This window comes from Lissotriton helveticus, chromosome 5_1 (genome assembly GCF_964261635.1).
Source record: "Lissotriton helveticus chromosome 5_1, aLisHel1.1, whole genome shotgun sequence".
Lineage (NCBI taxonomy): Eukaryota > Metazoa > Chordata > Amphibia > Caudata > Salamandridae > Lissotriton > Lissotriton helveticus.
This window is the reverse complement of record NC_136065.1, coordinates 523,652,904-523,678,177: the sequence shown is the minus strand read 5'-3', so window position 1 is coordinate 523,678,177 and position 25,274 is coordinate 523,652,904. Positions and strand designations below refer to the sequence as shown.

General features: G+C 42.9%; 1 protein-coding gene across 2 annotated transcripts in view; it reads left to right on the top strand.

Annotated features, from left to right (window-relative positions):
* ATP13A2 (ATPase cation transporting 13A2) overlaps positions 1–25,274 on the top strand; it is an 861,654-nt gene that overhangs the window by 273,931 nt on the left and 562,449 nt on the right. The window lies entirely within an intron of this gene.

The window sequence follows — 25,274 nt, the reverse complement described above, 5'->3', positions numbered from 1 at the left end:
ACTCTGACTCTTCTGTGAGTGAGGCCCCATCGAAGACTGCCGGGGATCTCGCCGGGAGGGGAACTGGCGATCCCGGTCTTGACAGCGCTCCGACTCTGGTGGGGCCTTGGCCAGGGGACCCTCAGCCTCTGGGCACTGAGCAGCGGACCTGTGCTTGTGCAGTGTGTGTTCTCTATCGAGGTTCGCTGGCTCCCCTTCTCAGGGGACCTGTGGTTGTGTGCTTTGATTCCTTGCTGCAGGAAGAGAAAATGATACGGGCCGCCCCCCCCTTTTCTTGGTTTGGCACTGGGTGGGGAGAGGCTAAGATGATATGGGTTGTTGGGTGGGAATTCATTGGCTTGGGGGACATCGGGGCCCACGTTTGGGGTTGGGAGCCCACCTTGCCGCGGCAGGTACTTCAACTGTTTTGAGGTATTGGGGGAGGAGTTGGGGAGTTAGTTGTCTGGGGAGGGGTTTGTTCTGGTTGGGGTTGGGTCGCACAGCCATGGGGGGGTCCTATATGTTCGGTTTATACATGCCCTTTTGTCCTAGTGTCCGTGTGACGACTGAAGCAACTCCCAGATGACGCATTGCGCTGATAAAGCCCTGGGGCCCCACAGTACCCTTCGTATACTTAGTTGGAATGTCAACGGGGTGTTAGACAAGATTAAGAGGGGAGCAGTGTTAAGACAGGCGAAACGACTTGGGGCTGACATCCTCCTCCTACAAGAAACCCATTTACTAGGTACTAAAGCCCTGTGTTTGCAGCGATTCGGTTTTCAACAGGTCTTTCATGCTGGATTTGTGAGGGGGTCTAGGGGAGTGGCTATACTTATACACCATAGAATCCCCTTCACTCACACAAAACTCTGGGCAGACACAAGGAAGGTACCTGGTTGTTCGGGGTATGGTGGAGGAGGTTCCTCTGGTCTTGGGCTGTTCTATGCCCCGCCGCCATTGCAGTGGTCCCTAATCGAGAAGCTACACACGATCTGGGCGGACATCCCGGATGTGCTGGCGGTGGTTGGAGGCGACTGGAATGATGTCCTGGATACGACCAAAGATAGGTTTCGGCCGGGGGGGCGGTACATACGTGGCCCACCCCACGAAACTACGGGGTATAGTGGGGGGATTGGACTGGGTGGACTCGTGGAGGCATCTACATGGTGAAAAACGGGAGTATACATGCGTCTCCGGTGTACACAAATCCTTCTCTAGGCTAGATTATATTTTTGTACCTCGAATGGCGGCTGTACGAGTGGGATCGGCAACGATTCTCCCGCGGAGCCTCTCAGACCACTCGCCAGTGTACATGGAGCTTCGGCTGGGCTGGGGGAGGCAGCCGTTCCGCTGGCGCTTGTCGGTGTGGCACCTTCAACAGGAGGATTATAGACGACACATGTGTGAGGCAAATTCCAACTATTTTGCTGGGAATGTTGGTTCAGTCTCTAGTGCTGGTACGCTATGGGAAGCATTGAAACCTACGCTGCGGGGGATAGATATTGCCTGGTGCGCTGCGGTGCGCAAGCGGCAGCGGGAGGCTCTGGAGCACGCGGAGGCCGAGGTGGGAGAATTGGAGCGTCGGGGACGATCAACGGGGGAGGCTTGTGAGGTGAGCCAGCTTCTACTGGTGCAACAGTCCTATGTGGCGCTCCTCCTAGATGAGGCCAGGCAGGTGGGGCTAGCCACGCGCAGTAGAATCTGCCAGTGGGGTGTTAAATCAAGCAAAATGCTTTATCGGCTCTGTCAGGGGGTCTTCCATGCGCAGAAGTTGCCTGGGATTTTAGATGGAGCAGGGGATCCGTTGACGGATCCCGGGGAGCTGGCAGAGAGTTTCGCCATTTATTATGTGGATCTATATGCCCCTCGGGAGTGCCTGTCGGCCGATCTGGTTCACAAATTCATAGCTGACCTGCCCCCTAGCGCGGTGTCCGATGAGGTGGGAGATAAACTGGAACTTCCCCTGACGGATGAGGAATTGGGCACTGCCCTGGGGGAGTTGAACTCGGGGAAGGCTCCCGGTCCGAATGGTTTCCCCAGTGAGTTCTTCAAGAAATACAATACTCAGTTGGCCCTGCACTACCGGGCGGCGTTAGAGGAGGCCAGAGCTCGGGGCAGGATCCCCCCGGATTGGAGGCATGCTGGGGTGGTAGTATTCCACAAGCCGGGTCGTCCCCCGGAGCCACACGCTTCCGATCGTCTGATCTCGCTCCTCAACGTGGAGGCCAAGGTCTTGGCCAAGGCGTTGGCCAATCGACTTCTCCCCTATATCTCGGGACTGGTCCACCCGCAACAAGCTGGTTTCATGCCTCAGAGGGCGACCAGACACAATATCAGAAGGGCGCATGTGGCGATGGAGGCGATTAGGGGCACTGGGCAGCAGGCTGCGTTTCTCCTTGCTGACATGGACAGAGCATTCGATTCATTAAATTGGGTGTATTTGTTCTTACTGCTTCCGCGGCTTAACCTTGGACCTTGCTTCCTGTCCTACCTGCGCCCTCTATACACTGACTTAACGGCTTCGGTTCGCGTTGCGGGAGCGATCTCCTCTAAATTTCAGATTCGGCGTGGTACCCGGCAGTGGTGCCCTCTGTCGCCTTACTTCTTTGCCTTGGCTCTGGAGCCCCTGGCGGTGTGGGTGCGCATAGATGCGCAGATGAGTGGGTTTGAATGGGCGCAGGGCCCATCAGACAGAATTGCGCTCTACGCAGACAACGTCCTCTTCTTCCTCAAGGACCTTAATAGATCAGGGCCGCGCCTTGTGCGGATCATGCAGATTTTTGGGGAGACGTCGGGGCTCTATATGAGCCCCCGCAAGTCCACACTGTGGGTACTGGGCGAGCGGACCCATGCGGTAGGTGATTGGGCCGCTCCGCTCCAGGTAGCGGTAGGGGGCCTTAAATACCTGGGGGTCTTCCTGTCGGATGTCCCGGCCGTGTCCTGGGAGCGGATTCTGGTGCCGGTCTGGGATCACGTGCGGGCCGACCTCAAAACCTGGTCGCATATGCCGCTTACGATATATGGTGGTGCTCCCCCGCCTGCTTTATCAACTGCAGCATCACCCCTACCCGATATCCCCGGGCTGGTTTCGCCAGGTGAACTCTACGTTGGGACAGTTCCTGTGGGGGGGGGGGTGCGGTACATGTGGCACTGCGCACGTGCTTCCTCTCCACCTATTGTGGGGGTCTAGCGACCTCAGATATCCTCTCCTACTACCAAACCTCCTACCTACTGGTATTGAATGAGTGGTGGTATGGTGATAGGAATGACCCGGCATATGCCATGGAACGCTATCTGATGGGATCTAATACACTACACACCATCCTCTACTCGGCATCACTGCGGAGTACGCTGCTGGCGGCCACTTGGTTGGTGTTTCACATCTGGCGGCAGGCTTTGCGCCGGATGGGGTGGTGGAATACCCTGACAGCGGAGACTCCTCTGTGGCATAATGGGCGGTTTCCTGCCCTGGCATCGCTGCAGGGCTTTAAGGGGTGGGATAGCATTGGCATCTCGACCTTGGGGGAAGTGATTCAGGGTACGACGATTAAGTCCTTCCAGGATCTTAAGGAAGACTTTGAGATGCCCAAGTCCCAATTTTTCAATACCTTCAAGTTCGCCACGCCTTGTCCCCCAGCCTAGAGGAGTTGGAGACTCTCCCCGAATTCAGCCCGTTGGAGGCGAAAGTGTTCATGGGGGATCTGGAGACAAAGAAAATATCTCGCATTTACCAGACACTGGTCACACACAGTTCCCCCACACTACAGAAGCTTACGGAGCCTTGGGAGGAGTATGTGGGCGGGCTAGAGGAGGAGGACTAGAGGGAGGTGCTGGCCGCTCCCCGGGGTGCCGCCATAGCTATGAGTCTTCGCCTTATCCAATTCAAATACCTACATAGGGTCAACTTTACGATGGTTCGTCTTTGACGGGTGGGACTGATTGCCTCACCAGACAGTCTCCGCTGTCACAGGGAGGAAGGGACGTTTCTGCACACAGTCTGGAACTGCGGAGCTCTTAGTCGATTCTGGAGTGGAGTCTTGGCCTGTCTGTCTGAGGTATTGGGGTGGGAGCTTCCTCACACTCCACAGTTTGCCTTATTACATATCATGGATGGGGTGGGGGGCAACATATACAAAAGACACTTGATGTTGCTGGGCCTCACGACGGCCAAGAGAGACATAGCTAAAGGGTGGAAAGACCCGCCGGCCCCATCAGTGGCTGTCTGGAAGAGGGGACTAGATTTTTACATGGGACTGGAGCGTCCGATCTTTGTGGCCAGGGGGTGCCCGCGGAAGCATTATAAAATTTGGAAGCGTTGGGCGGATTATAGGGGGGTGTGGCTGGAGCCCCCAGTGGAGCAGGATGTTCTTCCTCAGGAGGGGTGATGGAGAGAGTGCAGTGGAGTGGTGGGACGTGGAACAGGAGGGACAAAGGGGCTTGCCTATATTTTTCCTTGTATGCTGTATGTTATTTACTGTGATAGAATTAGACCTGAAGCTGGCTGTGCGACTCGGGGGGGGGGGGGAGGAGGAGATGGTTGGGATGGGTGTGGGGAGTTGGGGGGGGGGGGTCTGGGGCGGGAGAACTGGGGGAGGGGAGGTTGGTTAGGAGGGGTTGTTTTTTCACTTGCAAATGTACGCGTGTACAGTGAAAAGTCGATTGCTGTTGATGCTGTTATGTCAATATCTGAAACCGTCCCTGGGTTACAGGGCCCTGCATCACTTGTGCAATCAGACAATAAAAATTTGTTTAAAAAAAAAAAAACAGATCATCAATGTACCGACCCACAAAATGATTTGTTCCAGTGCATCTCAGTTGTCCGTACTCCACGCAATTGTTTTCTCCCACCATCCCACTCCAATGTTAGCAGAATTTGGCGAAAAAGAAATGCCCATGGCAGTGCCACACTGTTGTTTAAAGAGTTATTTATTAAATAGAAAGATATTATTTGTAAGACATGTCTCAATCATTTTCAGGAGCATCTGAGTGTGTTTTAATTCCGGTATATTTCGTTGGTTTAGGAAATAAGTTCATGCTTTTAATCCCACATCATGCCTGATGGACATGTACAAAGATGCTGAGTCTATTGTTACAAGAAGGTATTGTTCACTCCATGTTATCCCGTTTAAAATTCTAAGGAAATATCTGGTATCTCTTATGTACAAACTCATACTTTGAGCAACCGGTGCGAGGAATTTGTCCACATATTGTGAAAGATTTTCATTAAGTAAATCACACGAGGAGACAATGGGTCTCCCCGGAGGATGTTGAAAAGTGTTATGTATCTTCGGCAGAAAATATATTGTCAGAATTACAGGGAAGTCTTCAATGAGAAATTTGAATTCATCATTACCGATGAGATTTTCTTTGTCATTTCAGAAGTTGTGCATTCAAATCCATAGTCATGTTATTTATAGAATTGGCCTTGATTCTGCAGTAATTGGTGGTGTCATCCAACTGTCTGAGAGCCTCCTTGACATAATCTTTAGTATCCAACAGTACGATGTTTCCCCCTTTATCAGCGGGCTTTATTGTAATTTCTTTATTCTCAATTAATTTTTGGATCTCTTCCCGTTCTTTGTTAGTTACATTTTCTCTTTGGTTTTGAGTCCTTATTTTCGGCAACTTGTCAAGTTCCTCAATTATTGTATCAGAGAACAGGTTGAACTTGTTACCAGGAGATAGAACAGGATATTATTTCGATTTTTTCTTTAAGCCACTTTCAGGTCTCCTATCCTTTTCAATGTTGAGATGTTCTAGTATTTGCTCTTCCATCATTTCCTCTTCATCTAAGTCATACAATAAATCAAACATTGTTTTAAGATCCGGCATTTGATTTATTGAAATTGCAGGTTCAATTGAATCTTCAGCTGAATCCTCACTTGTTTTAATTCCTTGCCTCATGGCATGTATCTTCGCCAACTTTAGCTTCCGTATATATTTGTAAAGATCAATCCTGACCTGTGTGTAATTATAGTGGCTCCCAGGACAGAATGATAGGTCTTTATTCAGTAACGCTGTTTCTTTTTGACTGTTTCTTTTTGAGTCAATTCCTAGTGCCCCGCCCACCGCCCCTTCCCAGCTGTTGAACAGGTCGCTTTCTGGGCTTACCTGCATCTTGAGAGGAGCCAGACTCGTGCTGTGTGTTTTGTTTTCTGCCATCCTCTGCTACTGTTCGCGACACCCGCTCCGCGGGTGCCGCTCAACGCTCCATTTGCCTCGTCCTCCCTGGTGTGAGCGGATCCACAGTCCGTGGTGTGTCACGCGCTCCCAGGTTGAGGATTCAAACTACAGTCTGTGCGTGGAGCCTACCGGGGGACTGCGAGGTCCAGCAGCCTCAGCGGCTCACAGCTGCTGCCTCTTCCCCCGGCGGCCACGCCCCCAACCTTCGCCTTCATTACTGGCCTCAGTTCTACCGCGACGCGGGACGCGCGCGGGGCGACTACCGGGGCGAAGACCGGGCAAAGAGCGGGCCGTTTAAGGCCGTTCAAGGACGGCAGAGGACGGCCCTGGCCCAGAACTCTGGTGTTTTCACCCTTGATAATTTTAACTGTCTAAAATGTCGACTTTACGTAGCAGAACTCGAAGTTGTGCAAAAAAAGCTACGGCGGTAGCTCAGGTGACAGGACCTATTGATCTCTTCATTTCACGCGTGCACGAGACTATCGATCAAAGTATTGTATTATTGGAAAAAAGAGTATCTATGGATCTTGCTAATGCCAGGCGCTCATCCCTGGGCCCTTTGGCAAAGGTCAAATCCCCTGCTATGCAGACTCTGAATAATTGCTCTTTACCTATAACCTTGCCTATTAATAGCGTTCCGACAGTACCGAATACTGTTGATTTATCGGTTGCCCAATCTGACTCGGATCCATCTTTAGAAGACCTGGAGGTTACACCAGATCTAGAATCATGTCAGTCGCCCGATAAAGAGGAGCCGAGTCCGAGTGGGTTTAATGATGTGGTAACAGCCCCTGTACCCAGTGTTCATCGGAGAAGGGCACCCAACCCTCCTAAGGTTACATCAAAGGGTAAAAGTAAAACAAAAGCACCAGTTATGAATCACAATTTGATTTCCCCCACCCCACAAAAGATATCTGGCATCCCGTGCTGGGTGCAAAATATGGTTACTGATTTAAAACTAGATCTTGAAGCCACTTTAGCAGCACAAATCAAACCTTTAATTTCTAAAGTAGATAGGCTTACTTCGTTAATACACTCCAAATGGCCACAAAATAAGCAAGGACAAGTGCATGTTCAATTGCAAGGGACTACAGATTTAGTCTCTGAATGCCTAACGAGTATCCGGTCCCCTAAGGATGCTTTAAATAAAGCCCAAGGTAGCGTAGCCCCAGGGAACTCAGTATTTCTTGAGTCGCAAATAGTGAACAACCTCGTTCAACCAATAACTGTACCGACTACAAAGGAGAGTGTTCCTGTTCAGGCGATTCAACACTCTGTTGATGCTAATATTGCCACTACATTTATTCAATCCAAAGAAGTAGCAGGGAAACCCAATTCAATCACTGTACCTCTTTCTACAAATAAACCTGAAGGGCCTAAACCGAAGCAGGCACGCTTTAGGTCCATCAATCTACCACCAGAGGTTTCTCCTTTTGTTGTTGTGTTGACAGCTGTTCCCCCATTGAAAGAGGGAGTAAAAGAAACGTTTACGGAGCTTAGAAACAAATGTGCTCAATGGCTCCATTTACATAAACCTCTACCTAATAGCATGAACGGCGAAATTCTTACCGTTCGGAGAGGGGATTGGGTGGGTAGAAGTAAGAAATCAATAGTAGGGGACGTAATAACTGTCAATTTCAGGGATGTAGGGGCAGCTAGTTATGTATGTAATGCACCTAACAGTGGTCCTGCGACCCAAATTAAACCACTTCCTCTGTCACATTTTTTACCAAATCCCGCACGACCTAACCCCCCCACTTTTCAAAGTAATAGTGGACCGGGGTTTTTTCAACAGCAAGCCGTTAAACCTTGGCTGCAACCATCTTATCCGCCCCCTCCTTTCCCACATTATGTTAATTTACAGCAGCAGGTATCAAATGCCTTACCTTTTCCTATGCAGCAAGCTAGAGTACAGTGGCAACACCCTTTGCATTTTCCGCCACCTCTACACCAGCCAGCTTATCAATGGCAGCAACCTTTCCAGCCACCGCAATTAGATAAACACCCGTGGCAACAAATGTGGCAGGACCCGCCCCACTCCCAAGACCTAATGTCTTCACAATTCGCCCACCCAAATAGATATGCTGCGTTAGATGAGGTAGATTGACTTAGCCCTCTAGACGAACTGGACTTAAACATCCCTAAGCCCTTTCTTGATATGGAGCGTTCTTCTTCTTCCTCTGCCACACCCCTTGCTGTACCTCACGAATTCACTACGTCGGCGCTAGCAATACCTCCCCAGTACATAGGTAACCAAGGTAGCTTTGATATATGTATAACTACCGCTAGTCCGAGCTTAAGTTCAGCTACCATCATTCGGGAAGAGGGTCCTGCCTTTTCACCACCAGAAAACCAGTTGGAGATATCTGTTGGTGGTAACCCTGGTAAACCAGCAGGAATTTCTCTTATTTCTTGGAACATCGCTGGTCTTACCGGCAAATTAGGTACACCCTTCTGGACTAGTTTTTTGGGGGAGGGCTTCGATCTAATCCTACTTCAGGAAACTTGGTGTCCAGATCTCATTAACATCGAAGGGTATGTATCCTTCTGCCTTAGAGCAACTAAATCCAGCTCGGGCAGGGCTAAGGGGGGCCTTTTATTGTTAATGTCAACCAAGCTGTGTGAATGTACAGTTAAATACAGCACAACCGTGGGGACATACAGCCAAGTTATTAGGGTGGAGTGCAGGAAGAATATTGATTTAGTTATTGTTAATTTCTATAATAATATTTTTGACGCTACTAGGGGGGATATCTTACTGCCTCTAGAAAGGGAAATCAATAAGGCTCTTGATATCTCGAAAAGAAAGGCTGAGGTGGTTTGGGCTGGTGATTTTAACTTGCAGCCCTGTCGTCTATCCAATGTGAATAACTGTGGTTTCGATGCAGTACCAATTAGCCATTGGGGAGATCAGGGGGGGAGGGATGGCTCTCCCCATTTTCAACACTGTAGTTATGGTTCCACTTTAAATAATATGCTAGTCATGCTAGATATGACCCTGTTAAATTGCAATGTTAATAACCAGGCAATTATATGTCCTACATTTACAGGCAGGGGTGCATGTTCTTTCATAGACCATATTCTGCTGTCCAGCAGTGGAGCCTACACGGATTTGTACGTGAATGAAGAAAGTCTTAGTGACCACAACAGTCTACGTGTTACCCTCTTGGGGCACGGTACCTCATTAGTTTCAGAGGGTAAATGCACAACTGATATAGTGCCTGTTAGACCAAAGGGCCTGAGGGTTAAATGGACTGGTTTAAACTCTAAAGCTAAGCAGAAGGAGGTCGTTATGCTTTGTAAGAACCAAATTAATTATTTCTTAGATGATGACAGTGATTCTGGCGGCTTAATAGATTATTTTGTATCCATGAATAGCTGTATTGATGGTATTTTTACTAAGTCCCCGTTAGCTAAAGGCGGCCCAAAACAGGGGTGGTTCGACAAGACATGTATAGTCGCCCTCCGTGACCTAAAGAATGCGCTAGGCACTAAACCACGTGTTAAGACGGACATACAATATCTCAGGGCTTGTTATAAAACAGCTATTAGTAAAAGGAAAAGGGTTCTGCAGTCTGAGGCGTGGGATAAGTTGAGGGAGGCGGCAGAGACCAAAAATAGTAAACTCTATTGGGAAACAATTAATAGCTCGTTTCTCAATAAAGAAAATGTCCCAGAACTGACCTCATACGTGGCATGTAGTGACTGGGTTAATCATTTTTCTAAAATTTTTAATCCGGAAAGGTCAGCCTCTGAGTTATCCCCACCAGTTATAAACCCATGGTTGCCCCTTTCGATGGCTATAACACTAGAAGAATGTCAGGAAGCTATCTCTTTAAGTAAAGGAGGAAAGGCCCCCGGCCCCGATGGGGTTCCGCTGGATTTATACAAAGACGAAACAGCGTTATGGGCTCCTATTTTGGTGAGGGTTTTTAATTGTGCGGCCGAAAGTGAATTTCCTTCTACTTGGGGTCAATCGATTATCATTCCCTTACATAAGAAAGGTGACAAGGCAGAGGCCTCTAATTATCGTCCTATTTCATTACTGGACGTCTCTGTAAAGGTGATGAGTAGGATTTTGCTGAAGAGGCTAGAAGATTGGGCAACGGATTTTAACATCTTAACTAGAGTCCAATACGGCTTTCGCAAAGGCCTGGGTACACTGGACCAATGCGTAAATCTGGACCTTTTAATCAGTAAATATACTGTGGCTAAAAGTGGCAACCTCTTTTTATGTTTTGCTGATCTGAGCAGCGCTTTTGATTTGGTTAACCATAACATACTCTGGGAGGTTCTGCTTGATGCCGGGGCACCTAGGGAAATAGTGTACTTTTTAGCTAGATTGTACGAAAGACTTTCATGTAAAGTCCGCTATGGCACCCTTGGCGAATGTACCCCGTTCTTTAGAGTGTCCCGGGGCATACGTCAGGGTTGTGTTTTAGCTCCGCTTTTATTTTCCCTTTTTATTAATGGTGTCGACCGATCTTTGACCGACATCCCAGCAGACGCCCCTTTGATTGATGGTAAACCTGTTCCGCTGTTACTTTATGCGGATGACGCTGTTCTTTTATCTCGAACACAGTTGGGCCTACAGCGCCTAATTGATAATTTTATGCAGTTCATTCAAGCTAGGCGGCTTCGTGTGAACAAAACTAAGACATATGTAATGTCATGCGGTCAGGCAGCCAAGCAGGTAAAGCACACTTTCTTCCTTGACAAGGAAAAGCTAACTTCTGTCAAGTCATTTTGTTATCTGGGAATAACATACAATAATAGAGGGTCTTGGAATGTGGAATTTGAGGCCGTAAAAACAAAAATGTTACGGTCAACTAGTAGCATATTTCGTTTTGCCTCTAAACTCGGCTCACGAAGTATCCCAGACATGATGAACATTTACAATGTATGCTGTGTCTCCTCTGCTCTGTATGGGGCAGGGGTGTGGGGTCACTGTGAGGGTATTTCTTTGCAGAAGGAGGAAAACAAGTTTTTAAGGAGAATGTTATGTGTTCCCCCTTCTGCCTCAATTCAGCTGATCCACGAAGAAGTTGGGATCGAGTATATTTCCGATTTGGCAGCAGTTCGGCCACTCTTATTGTGGCGTTCTATTTGGGCTAAACCGGAGACTCGATTCACCAAGGATATTATCCTTGACTGTATAGGTCTGGATCACTCCTCACGTGTATCATGGTTAAGATATATTCATCGTTGGTATCTACGTCTTTTTAACATTGACGTGTTTCGTGAGCCTGAAAAAGTTGTCTCCATTTCTAAAAAAGAAATCAAGCTAACGTTTCTTAATTTTCGTAAGGCCGAACGAGATAAAACCGTTGGTAATTATGTTACTATAAAATTTTATAAAGACCTAAATCTAGCTCCCGGACTACAATCTTATCTTGTATTTGTGACTCGCCCTTCTCACCAGTATGTGTTAACACGGGTCAGATTAGGCATTGTACACCACTTGGTTGCTTTTCCTATTATAAAAACCAGTTCAAATATACCCTGTCCATGCGATAGCACCTCTAGGCAGAGTAGTTGCCATTTTTTGCTTTTTTGCAAATTTTATCAGTACTTTAGGATAAAATACCTTAAACCTCTCTTTATTAAATATAACATTTGTACTACACAAACAGCATTGATATTTTTATCTTCATTAGAGAACGAGGAGACTTGTTTCTTTTTGGCTACTTTTATTTTAAAATGTACAGCTGCCAGGAAAAGTATTGTATTATAATGTTATCTACTTACCTGTCTGTACTTATGCTTTACAGCTGCCAGGACTTGTTTATGATGATATTACTGTTTTACGCTCCTGTCTGTATAGTTATGCCTCCACTTTTAAAATTTTATATCAATTTCTGTAGTAAGGTATTACTAAACATGAAGTGGTCCACAGTATCGAATGATTATTAATAATTTTAAACGTTCAGTTCCCCATGAAAAGTCTAGTGAGTAACTCCTACTGATCCCCAGCTAATCAATATAAGAATGTCTGTATTTTACAATAATATTGGCCTATAGAGACGTGATCATTTCCAATTTGATGTATTTAGCCTTTTTTTCCTTCTTGGTACCATTATATGGTGATTTTAACATTTTAATCATGTATTTCTGCTTGTATGATTTGTATGTACAAATCGAATAAAAGCTTTTTGAATTTGAATTTGAGTCAATTCCTATTTTGAGAGGCTTACAATCAAGTTGATGTTTTCTACTTCCGATTGTGTAATGGATACGGTCTTCTTTCATTTGGCCCTTCTTGTTTTTCTTGTGCCGGTGAGATTTTTCCTCCTCCTTTCCCTCGGCCTAGGTTCATCCCTCTGCCACGGCCCATGCCTCTTGTTAGCGTTTTGTCTAGATTCATCAGCCGTATTTCCTCTAAAAAAGGTAATTATGTTAGTGTGCTTGTGCCACTAGGTGTTTCATTTTCATCAGATTCATTTGTACTCTCTGCTTCTGTTTTATGTTGCTGCATCGGATAGTTTTTTTTAAGTGTATCAAATCGTCTAGCAAATGTTAAAATTCTGCCCTGCAGGTAATCCTGTTTGTCTCTTTTAAACTTTCTTTGTTTGCGTTCCTGGATTTCGGTTTCATATTTCACCAACCGGATATCCATTTCCTTTCATAATATCAAGACTTCTTCTTTATTTGTTAAGTTTTTAATGGTTTCTTCCATTTCTTCCAGTTTTGTTGTTATCTCTGCAACATCAATTTTAGCGTGTTTTATTGAAATCTGCATCATGTTAAATGAGCATTGTTGGTTATTCTCTACCCATTCCTCTAGTAAATCTACCTTGTTCTCTGGGTGCGTGGGCATGGTGAAAATACGTAGACTTCTGGGCACTCGTTTTACCTCAATATAGTTTTACAACGCTATGATCTCCCAGCTCTTATTCACTTCTTTTTTGTAAAGTCTTTCAATATTATAAACTTTTTGCTTCACTGAGGTGTTAATGTTACTTTGTACATTGTCCACATTCTCCTCTGTATTTTCTGTTCTCTCTTCAGCTTTGAACAAAGAATCTGCCCAAGAGGCTCGTTTGGCTGCCTGTGCCTCCATTTTGACATTTGCTCCTGACAGAGCTTTCACTATTTGGAAGTTGCTTGCGATCTCAGTTACAATGTATCGCTTTGATTTGTGCTCAGCTCTCGCCGGTTTGTTCGACCACCAGCCGTAACGTTACGTGCCTGGCTACACTTGTGCAAACAAACACGGCTGTTTCAGACCACTCCTAATTTCCTTGGCGAATTTCACTCACCTCCTTGGGAGACTCCCGTTATGATGGCCTCCTTCGACCCTTGTCCAGCAGCGCTCTACCTCGGGGTGATTGCTTTTTCACTCGGCGTCCGCTCAACACAGTGGTCCGGGCGCTTCCGAACCTTGTTTAATTGCCTCTAATGTGATCCTTCACACATCAGCACGCTCACCAGCTGGTGCTCTGCGTAGGAGCCGGATCCTGGCCCTAATTCAATTACATCCAAGATTGACGCGGCACTCCAAAGCTGAATATTATGCACAATTTATTCTTGGCAACTTTTGAACCAATGCGTTTCAGCCCCCCTACGGCTTTTCTCATGGTTAATGAGTCCTTTCTTTATTACACTTATTTATACCCATGTTAGCCTTAATGGGGCATTGTGGGATTTATAGTGTATACTATATACAAAAAAAAGTATTGATATTTTATAAAAGGAACATGCATTTTGTGTCACGTTCAACTTTTGACATTAAGGCACTTTGATATCATGCGCAGCTTATGTTAATAACTTTTGCGAATCCTAAATCATCATTTACATAGTCTGCAACATATCTCGATATACTATCGACATATAATTAATATTTTTTACTTGTATAGTACACAATTATCAGAAGGATATGCAGTACTGAACTGGATTGCATGCAGGCCCAACAAACAAGTAAGAATAGGTTTTTAGCTAGTGCCTATTCTAAGGGTGCAGTTGAGACGACTATAAACAAAGCCAACAAACTACAACGCTCTGAAGTACTAACAGACCGATCCATCAGGGATAACAATACTGCCAGGCCCACTGATCAGCCCACTCGTTTGGTGTTAACTTTCAATTGACAGCATAAAACACTTCAAAAAATTGTAAATAAAAACTGGCCCCTGATTCTTAATGATCCAATATTAGGAGACCGATTAACCTCAACACCAAGTATCACCTATAGGAAAGCTCGCTGTATGAGCAATGCATTGGTAAGAAGTAGCCCAAAGGTTATTCCCACAAAAAATTGTCTTAACAACAGAACAGGGTTTTACAAATGTTTCAGCTGCAGGACGTGCAGATATGGCTGCAATATAAAGTCATATATTACCCCTTTTAAACCTAAACCAGTTCTGATAACAAAATTCCTTAACTGTAAGACTGAATTCGCGCTGTATGTGCTGGGGTGTCCATGTGGCCTGCGTTATGTGGGCAGTACCAGATTTGCAGGTCCACAAACGGATACTCCAGCACATGCGAGCTATAACCAACAATGATGCCGCTTATCCAGTAGCAAGGCATTTTAAGGAATATCATGGCAGTGATGTACAGTATTTAAAATACTTTGCATTGATACTGTCTTGCCTCTTAGAAGGGGTGGCAACCGTGATCACCTGTTAAGAAAATTGGAAACACAAGACATTTTAGAGTTAGACTGTAAAACACCACAGGGCCTCACTGCAAGCAAAGACTTCTTTACCTGCTTATGAAATTTGTGTCTCGCACTCTCCTCATTTCTGTTTTTTTTTTTAGCTGAACCTCGGCAACGCCTCACATATGTATATATGCTATGTTAAGAATTTAATTATTTTATAATTTTACACACTTTTTTATATGGTAAATCACGGCTGTGATTTATTAGGGTGTCGGCACCTTTATGTTTTTAGCAGCACTAGCACTTTACAAAAAATATGTTATCTATGGACATTGCCCACTGGCAGGACTCGTGAACTTATTCCTGTACAGTATTTGAAGTTATGTGCATATGTGTGCATGAAATAATCAAGAGCTTTGGTATTTTACCATAATAAGTACATTTCAGACCAGTAATGGTGATTAGATGAACTGACATGTTTCTGGAAGGATACTAATGGTTTTAGGATACAATGTGCATATATATATTTATGCAGTGTCTTCTGTAATTTTATGCTGTTTCACTTGTTTTAGCTCGGTCTGAGGAAAAAATAAGGGAGACAAAAACACACCGGTTTAAGGGATACAATCTTATTGATTTTACCCAATATTAACTATGTGTTTTCTGTTTAAATATTTATATTATTATGAATATTTATTAATGGCTCATTCCGCTCTTTTGCACATATTTATTATACTCTATGTAAGAACGATAGTTATGTTGCACAGAGACAAGTCCACAACAATATCCTTGAATATTTTATCCATTTCTATGATGTCCAATCATGTGTGTTTCTCTGCACTTGCACTTTAAAAATGAAAAAATGTCTCCGACCCGTGTCATGTGATCAAGGCCTCGTTTGAGGCTGAAACGCGTAATGGCAAAGGTGTGGAAGTTTCCGAAATAAACCAACTTTGCACTGATTTTGGGTCTGCATTTTTCGTCCTTCCGACTGTTGGTGTGGCGAAAACTGTTTGGACATATTTATATATATATATATATATGTGTATATATGTATGTGTACAAGTTATAAGAAAGAGCTCTCCCAATTATTTGTAGGCCAAGAGGAGGGAGATCAAAGTACACAAAGCGTAAGCAAAACCTCTTGAAAGACCTATATTACTTTTGACAAGGCAATAAATCCAACAGATATTTTCACATACAGGGATGCTATAGATAGACAAGACTATTAGGGTATTACAAACACATTATTTTATTTTCTTTTTCTTTAGTCTTTTTTATATCATTTTACTTTTTAAAGGTTTATACAAATATGCATTATATCATGCAACATCACATATAAAGGGTCATAGATAATCCTAATACATTAAATAGATTGCCAATAGTACAGTTAAATAATAGTACAGTTAAATAAAGTGCAGTATAAAGAAGATTTTTTGAAGAGAAAAGTTGCCCCTATTGCTAGTATATCTTGATAACATACAAACTTTCACACATACCAATCATACAGCCACATTCATAATTGTTTAAAACAAACAGAAAAAAGAAACATACAAACACACTAGATAGGATGGAGTAACAACCCAAAGGTGTAGATGGTAATACACTTTCCACAGATGATATAAAAATGAGGATTCCACCGGTTTTAAACGATGATCTGTGTGGTATTGATCATTCTTTGATACATTATCCAGATCTTGTTAGGATGTACGGCCTACGTACGTTTCGGTGAAACAATCACCTTCCTCAGGGCCAAGATGGTGAAACAAACAAAACTAATACAGGCGATCAGTAAACAAAGTTTAAAAATAAGGGGCAATAAGTTTTTTCTTTTCTGAAAGCAAAAAAGAGACATGTGTAAACATTTATACATCCTGCATGATATTACTTAGTTATTTACAAATGTTATGCATTTTGACATTTATGCATTTATTAAACAAGCATCCTGTAAAATCTATGGTCTGGCAGATCAAATTGTTCAAATTTAAAAGAAGGAACTGCTATAGTATAGAAAAGAAAAAGATCCAAAATGAAAACATGGAGGGTATAGAGAAAAGTAATCATATACCACAGCCGAGACGGTGAGACTTATAAACACCCAGTGTAATTATAGAGAATAACATGATTGTGAGAGATGAGCTGTGCTAAGACTTCAAAGGGTCCAAGTGTATGCACCCAGGTGAAGGAATACAGGTAAAAAGGTTAACATGTGTGGTGATTACCTATTGCAATTCACATCGGTGTGCAGTAGAAGGGATATGGGTCATCACTTTAGGCTAAAGAATGGGATCTGGAGGAAAAAGATAAAACAAGTAAGGTAAGTTGGGATGATGCGCAAAGGCTGTGACAGCAGCGAGCTTTAGGGGTATTACCTGCTGTGGCTATTGAGATGGATAATAGTGTTATTCCATGATGTTCTATGTAGTTTCATTGCATGTTAGAGAAACCGGTACTAATATAATTTAAGTCCTCATAAGGTGCTGCATGGGATGAGATGCGAACATAGTATGTTAAAATGGGACACGAGGATAATTTGCAATTGATGATAACAAAATATAAAAATGCGTGATATACCTGGTCTTGTATTTAGAGTTTGCTGTTGACCAGAAAGTAGTAATGTTTCATTCTACCTGTAACAAACGTTGGAAAAGTGAAGGTAAATACCTGGAGTGTGGTAATATATTGTACCATCAAAATGCAGATCATAGGAAAAGTACACAGGACCTAACTGAAGCGTCAGAGTAGCTAAGACGTTTTTTTAATGTGACATACCTAGTGATGTATAAGGCTAGTCGTGCTACGCAATAAAGATAGTAAAGCGCCCAGCCAGCTGGGCGAGTGTAGAAACGCTGACTGGTGAGGTAATATAAGTACATCAATGAGGGGGAGCGCTGCTCAGTAGGCATTTTGAGGAAACAGATGATAAACGGAGACAGACAAAAAGCTTACAAAGCCTGTTAGATTTGGGTGAACCGTCCTATAAACCTGGGATAGCAGAGCGCACCCAGTAAAGAGATTTTAACTCTGCGCAAATGAAATAACTGAAAGCGCAGCCGACCTAGGTCGTAGAAACTTACTTTTAAATGTAGAAGTGATGGCCGTAACAGGAGGTCCCAGACGAGTTCGCACAGCAAGCGTGTGAAGAGATGTGAAAGGCGTCGGTTATATATATGCCGATCGCCAGCAGTAAAGATAAAATAGACTGCAGCTGAGTTGCAGAGCAGCGAGGAACGACATAGTTGTAGGACTGCAAAGAGCGGCTTGTAGGAAAGCTTAGTGAGGAGATAAAGTGTGAACATAAAGAGTGGACTATGATCTCGCCGGCAAGTACTAAAGAGAAACATGGTAATAGGACTTTACGAAAAAAAGCCATGACGGAATTAATGTAGGCAGACGAGAAAAGAGAGAAACTATTTGGGGGATGCAAGGAAACCAGGATGGTTAGAAATGACCCGAAAAACCTACTAAGGTGATGTTAATAAAGAGAAAGTGTCAGTAAAATATTTATCACAGAAAAATATTTATTTACTTAATAGCATGTGGGGCATAGTATTGATGGACAGATAGTAACACCATGAGCACTGGGATATATCAGCTAACCAGTAGCGAAGGGGACCTACGATATTTGTAGAGGTCTGTAGTTACAGATAATGAACGCACATGTGACCAGCCAAATATAGTTGGTCTGTATTCAGAAAATGCCTATGAAGAGCTAAGGAGGTATGATAGTGGGCCCTATCATAAGGTAAATAGATGGTCTGTTTTTAAAGAATGACTGTGAAGAGCTAAGGAGGTATGATATGGGGACCTATCATAAGGTCACTATCCAAGATATCTCCTCATTGTGTCCATGACGTACTGTATCAAGTTGGTATATCCAGAATGTCTCGCGTTTTTTTCGGACATTGATAGGGTCTTTGCCTGGAGGTACATGGATGCGCTCTAAGATTTGCCATCTCATATCTTTTTCAGTGTGTCCATATTGTAGAAAGTGTGGTACCATTGGTGCATTTGTTTTTTGTGTTCTTATAGCAGACTTGTGTTCTGAAAATCTCGTACGGAATTCCCTAGATGTTTCTCCAATGTACCCTAACTGGCAAGGGCACATGATGAGGTATATTATGTTGGAAGTTTTACAATTGGTCATTTCTCTCAAGTTTCCTGTTTTTTGACCATATGTCCATTTTTCACCTGGGATTATTTGGTCACAAGCGTGGCAGCCGCCACATTTGTGATTACCTTTGGGTAATGGGTTTCCATCAAGAGTACTATGTCGTAAAGAATCTTTGTTTTTCCATCTGCTATGGACCAATGTGTCTCTCAGGTTCTTATTGCGCCTGAATGCTATGATAGGTTTACTTAGTTCTCCTTCTTGTTCATTGGTGTTAAGGATTTTCCAGTTATTGTTAATTACTTTTCTGATCTTATTATTGATAGCGGAATGATTTAGAGCACACACAAGTTTTTGATTCATAGGTTTTTCCGCAGCATGCAGCAAGGCGTCTCTGTTGTAGTACTTCGCTCTCTTCATAGAGTTACGTACTAATCTTTTAGGATACCCTCGTAGAAGAAGGCATTCTGTTAGCTTGCTCGCATGTATCATGAAGTCTTTCATGGTAGTACAATTTCTTTTTATTCTCAGAAATTCTCCAAAAGGGATGGAATCTTTTTGGCTGTTGGGATGAAAGCTACCATGTTCAAGTATGGTATTCTTTGCTGTCGGTTTTCTATATAATTCGACAGTTAGTTCTCCTTCTGTGTGTCGTATCCAGATGTCGAGAAATTCAACCTTATCCGGTGAATAGTTGCAAGTGAATTTGAGGTTGCTGTCGGCTAAATTAAGCCATTCAATGAATTCTTCAAGCATGTTCTCTGAGCCAGTCCATATGAAGAACACGTCATCGATAAAACGATGCCATCTGGAGATGTTCTCATAAAAGGGTGCAATTTCATTGAAGATGTTTTTCAATTCGAATTCTCCCATATATATGTTAGCTATACTGGGGGCACAAGAGGCCCCCATGCTAACTCCTTTAATCTGGTGATATAGATCTTCTTTAAATTCAAAAAAATTGTTTTGAAGGACTATTCTGAGGCATTCGAGTATGAACAGGTTGGGTCTAATTCCTGGTTCTCTGGCTAGCAGTGCTGCTACAGCTTCAATGGCTTTGTCTTGAGGTATGTTGGTATATAGCGACTCAATGTCGCAGGTGACAAGTAGCTGTGTGACATTGTTAAAAGGAGAGTGTTCTAGCACATTGATCATATGTCCAGTATCTTTGATATAGGATGCATAAGTAGTTGTCAGTGGGCATAGAAAGGTATCAAGATATTTAGACAAGGGTTCCGTGCTGGAGTTGATCGATGCCACAATGGGTCTAAGTGGAGGGTCTGTTACATTTTTGTGCGTCTTGGGAACACCATAGATGGCAGGAACCATAGGATTAATATTGATAAGGAAATCCATTTCTTTTTGACAGATGTATCCATCAATGAAGGCGTTGGTAACTGTTTCCTTTATTTCTTCTGCCAGTGCAGATAAGGCTCGTCTGTTGGTTTTCTTGTAGTGTTCTTCTATTTTTAACATCTCATTGATCTTTTCCGAATAGTGATTGGTGTTCATGATCACTATCCCTCCTGCTTTGTCGCATGGTTTAATTATGATGTCTTTGTTTTCCTGTAGCATCTTTAACGCCTGTCTTTCTTTTATTTCTAGGTTGGTATGAGGCTTTGGAATGTATTTCAACACTCTATCTAGTTCTTTGAGAACACTTTTCTCAAAGATGCCGACCTCAGGACCTAACATGTCCAAAGATGGTGTAAATGTCGATGGTGGTTTGCATCCTGACTGATTTTCTTCCTCTTCTCTGTCCTCTCTCCTATCAAAGTATTTTTTCAGTCTTATTTTCCTGAAAAAGGAAAAGATGTCTTGGTTGATTTTAAATTTGTTTGCTACTGTGCTTGGGACAAAAGAGAGTCCTTTACTAAGGACTTTGATTTCCTCAGATGATAGGATATGGGAAGATAAATTGAAGATGGGTATAGAGATGTTACTTTGACTTTTTACTGTTTCCAGTATTGCTGTCGTCTCGTTTGGACATATGGTTGCGGATGTGGAGGGTTCGGCTGTTGATATTGGTTCGAGTTCATTGTCGGGTATCGAGGTCGCCCGCGTCCTCTGCCTCTCGATAAAAAAGGTTGCCGCAAGCCTCTATTTCCTCTTCCTGAAAAATGTCCTCTCTGATTGTTGCTTTGATAGCCATAGTCAAAATCATCCTCAGCCAATAGTCCTTCTGGGTCAGAGTGTGAGGAATTTGTTTCAGAGAAATTTTGAATCCTGACTCTTTTGTTGTATCTTGGGTTGTATTGAGTCTGATCATATGGTCTGGCACCTCCTGCTGTATCTTCCTGGTGCTGGGTCTGGAAAAAATCTGGTTTTAGATATGGGTAGATTTTCTCCTGGGAGAACCATCGGACGTCTTTTTTCAATTTATCCATTTTTTTCTTTGTGAGGTATGTGTCAAACTCTTCTATCTCATCATTTATTTCTTGGAGAGTTTTCTTAGCTTCTTCTAGTGCTGGGTTTGCTTTTAGTTTTTCTTCTAGTTCTAAAATTTCTTTATGTAATACAGCAACCATTTCTCGCACTGTGTTGATAATGAGAAGCATCCAATCTCGCGAGCAGCGATTTGCAATGAGAGACCAGCGTTCTAAAAAACTACGTACCTCTACAAATAAGGCTGGCATGTTTTTGACTCTTAACCCAATGGGGATGGCGCCTGCTTTTAAGTATTCTCCCATAAAGAAGGCATGGGATTCCATGCGTTTGGCTTTCTTTTTTAGGTTTAATAATTTATGCCAGTCACTGTTTGTGTTTGGCATGGGGTTGGAGCTAGTTTTCTTTCCACCCGTAATTTGGTCCATCATATTGAGAAAATCTTCATCTGAGAAACCAAAGGTTTTCAGATTGTCCATGCTTGTAATTTAAAGGATATTTAAGGTGGAGTATAAAGAGGAAGGTGAGTTAAAGGAGTGTGTATATGCTCAGAAGTGGGGCTGACCATGTAGTCACCAGAAGAACCAACACTATTAGCAGTACAGTGTGAAAGAAAGGAGAAATACCCTACAGTAAATACTGTTGAGACAACAAGTTATAAGAAAGAGCTCTCCCAATTAGTTGTAGGCCAAGAGGAGGGAGATCAAAGTACACAAAGCGTAAGCAAAACCTCTTGAAAGACCTATATTACTTTTGACAAGGCAATAAATCCAACAGATATTTTCACATACAGGGATGCTATAGATAGACAAGACTATTAGGGTATTACAAACACATTATTTGATTTTCTTTTTCTTTAGTCTTTTTTATATCATTTTACTTTTTAAAGGTTTATACAAATATGCATTATATCATGCAACATCACATATAAAGGGTCATAGATAATCCTAATACATTAAATAGATTGCCAATAGTACAGTTAAATAAAGTGCAGTATAAAGAAGATTTTTTGAAGAGAAAATGTGCCCCTATTGCTAGTATATCTTGATAACATACAAACTTTCACACATACCAATCATACAGCCACATTCATAATTGTTTAAAACAAACAGAAAAAAGAAACATACAAACACACTAGATAGGATGGAGTAACAACCCAAAGGTGTAGATGGTAATACACTTTCCACAGATGATATAAAAATGAGGATTCCACCGGTTTTAAACGATGATCTGTGTGGTATTGATCATTCTTTGATACATTATCCAGATCTTGTTAGGATGTACGGCCTACGTACGTTTCGGTGAAACAATCACCTTCCTCAGGGCCAAGATGGTGAAACAAACAAAACTTAAACAGGCGATCAGTAAACAAAGTTTAAAAATAAGGGGCAATAAGTTTTTTCTTTTCTGAAAGCAAAAAAGAGACATGTGTAAACATTTATACATCCTGCATGATATTACTTAGTCATTTACAAATGTTATGCATTTTGACATTTATGCATTTATTAAACAAGCATCCTGTAAAATCTATGGTCTGGCAGATCAAATTGTTCAAATTTAAAAGAAGGGACTGCTATAGTATAGAAAAGAAAAAGATCCAAAATGAAAACATGGAGGGTATAGAGAAAAGTAATCATATACCACAGCCGAGACGGTGAGACTTATAAACACCCAGTGTAATTATAGAGAATAACATGATTGTGAGAGATGAGCTGTGCTAAGACTTCAAAGGGTCCAAGTGTATGCACCCAGGTGAAGGAATACAGGTAAAAAGGTTAACATGTGTGGTGATTACCTATTGCAATTCACATCGGTGTGCAGTAGAAGGGATATGGGTCATCACTTTAGGCTAAAGAATGGGATCTGGAGGAAAAAGATAAAACTAGTAAGGTAAGTTGGGATGATGCGCAAAGGCTGTGACAGCAGCGAGCTTTAGGGGTATTACCTGCTGTGGCTATTGAGATGGATAATAGTGTTATTCCATGATGTTCTATGTAGTTTCATTGCATGTTAGAGAAACCGGTACTAATATAATTTAAGTCCTCATAAGGTGCTGCATGGGATGAGATGCGAACAAAGTGTGTTAAAATGGGACACGAGGATAATTTGCAATTGATGATAACAAAATATAAAAATGCGTGATATACCTGGTCTTGTATTTAGAGTTTGCTGTTGACCAGAAAGTAGTAATGTTTCATTCTACCTGTAACAAACGTTGGAAAAGTGAAGGTAAATGCCTGGAGTGTGGTAATATATTGTACCATCAAAATGCAGATCATAGGAAAAGTACACAGGACCTAACTGTAGCGTCAGAGTAGCTAAGACGTTTTTTTAATGTGACATACCTAGTGATGTATAAGGCTAGTCGTGCTACGCAATAAAGATAGTAAAGCGCCCAGCCAGCTGGGCGAGTGTAGAAACGCTGACTGGTGAGGTAATATAAGTACATCAATGAGGGGGAGCGCTGCTCAGTAGGCATTTTGAGGAAACAGATGATAAACGGAGACAGACAAACAGCTTACAAAGCCTGTTAGAATTGGGTGAACCGTCCTATAAACCTGGGATTGCAGAGCGCACCCAGTAAAGAGATTTTAGCTCTGCGCAAATGAAATAACTGAAAGCGCAGCCGACCTAGGTCGTAGAAACTTACTTTTAAATGTAGAAGTGATGGCCGTAACAGGAGGTCCCAGACGAGTTCGCACAGCAAGCGTGTGAAGAGATGTGAAAGGCGTCGGTTATATATATGCCGATCGCCAGCAGTAAAGATAAAATAGACTGCAGCTGAGTTGCAGAGCTGCGAGGAACGACATAGTTGTAGGACTGCGAAGAGTGGCTCGTAGGAAAGCTTAGTGAGGAGATAAAGTGTGAACATAAAGAGTGGACTATGATCTCGCCGGCAAGTACTAAAGAGAAACATTGTAATAGGACTTTACGAAAAAAAGCCATGACGGAATTAATGTAGGCAGACGAGAAAAGAGAGAAACTATTTGGGGGATGCAAGGAAACCAGGATGGTTAGAAATGACCCGAAAAACCTACTAAGGTGATGTTAATAAAGAGAAAGTGTCAGTAAAATATTTATCACAGAAAAATATTTATTTACTTAATAGCATGTGGGGCATAGTATTGATGGACAGATAGTAACACCATGAGCACTGGGATATATCAGCTAACCAGTAGCGAAGGGGACCTACGATATTTGTAGAGGTCTGTAGTTACAGATAATGAACGCACATGTGACCAGCCAAATATAGTTGGTCTGTATTCAGAAAATGCCTATGAAGAGCTAAGGAGGTATGATAGTGGGCCCTATCATAGGGTAAATAGATGGTCTGTTTTTAAAGAATGACTGTGAAGAGCTAAGGAGGTATGATATGGGGACCTATCATAAGGTCACTATCCAAGATATCTCCTCATTGTGTCCATGACGTACTGTATCAAGTTGGTATATCCAGAATGTCTCGCGTTTTTTTCGGACATTGATAGGGTCTTTGCCTGGAGGTACATGGATGCGCTCTAAGATTTGCCATCTCATATCTTTTTCAGTGTGTCCATATTGTAGAAAGTGTGGTACCATTGGTGCATTTGTTTTTTGTGTTCTTATAGCAGACTTGTGTTCTGTAAATCTCGTACGGAATTCCCTAGATGTTTCTCCAATGTACCCTAACTGGCAAGGGCACATGATGAGGTATATTATGTTGGAAGTTTTACAATTGGTCATTTCTCTCAAGTTTCCTGTTTTTTGACCATATGTCCATTTTTCACCTGGGATTATTTGGTCACAAGCGTGGCAGCCACCACATTTGTGATTACCTTTGGGTAATGGGTTTCCATCGAGAGTACTTTGTCGTAAAGAATCTTTGTTTTTCCATCTGCTATGGACCAATGTGTCTCTCAGGTTCTTATTGCGCCTGAATGCTATGATAGGTTTACTTAGTTCTCCTTCTTGTTCATTGGTGTTAAGGATTTTCCAGTTATTGTTAATTACTTTTCTGATCTTATTATTGATAGTGGA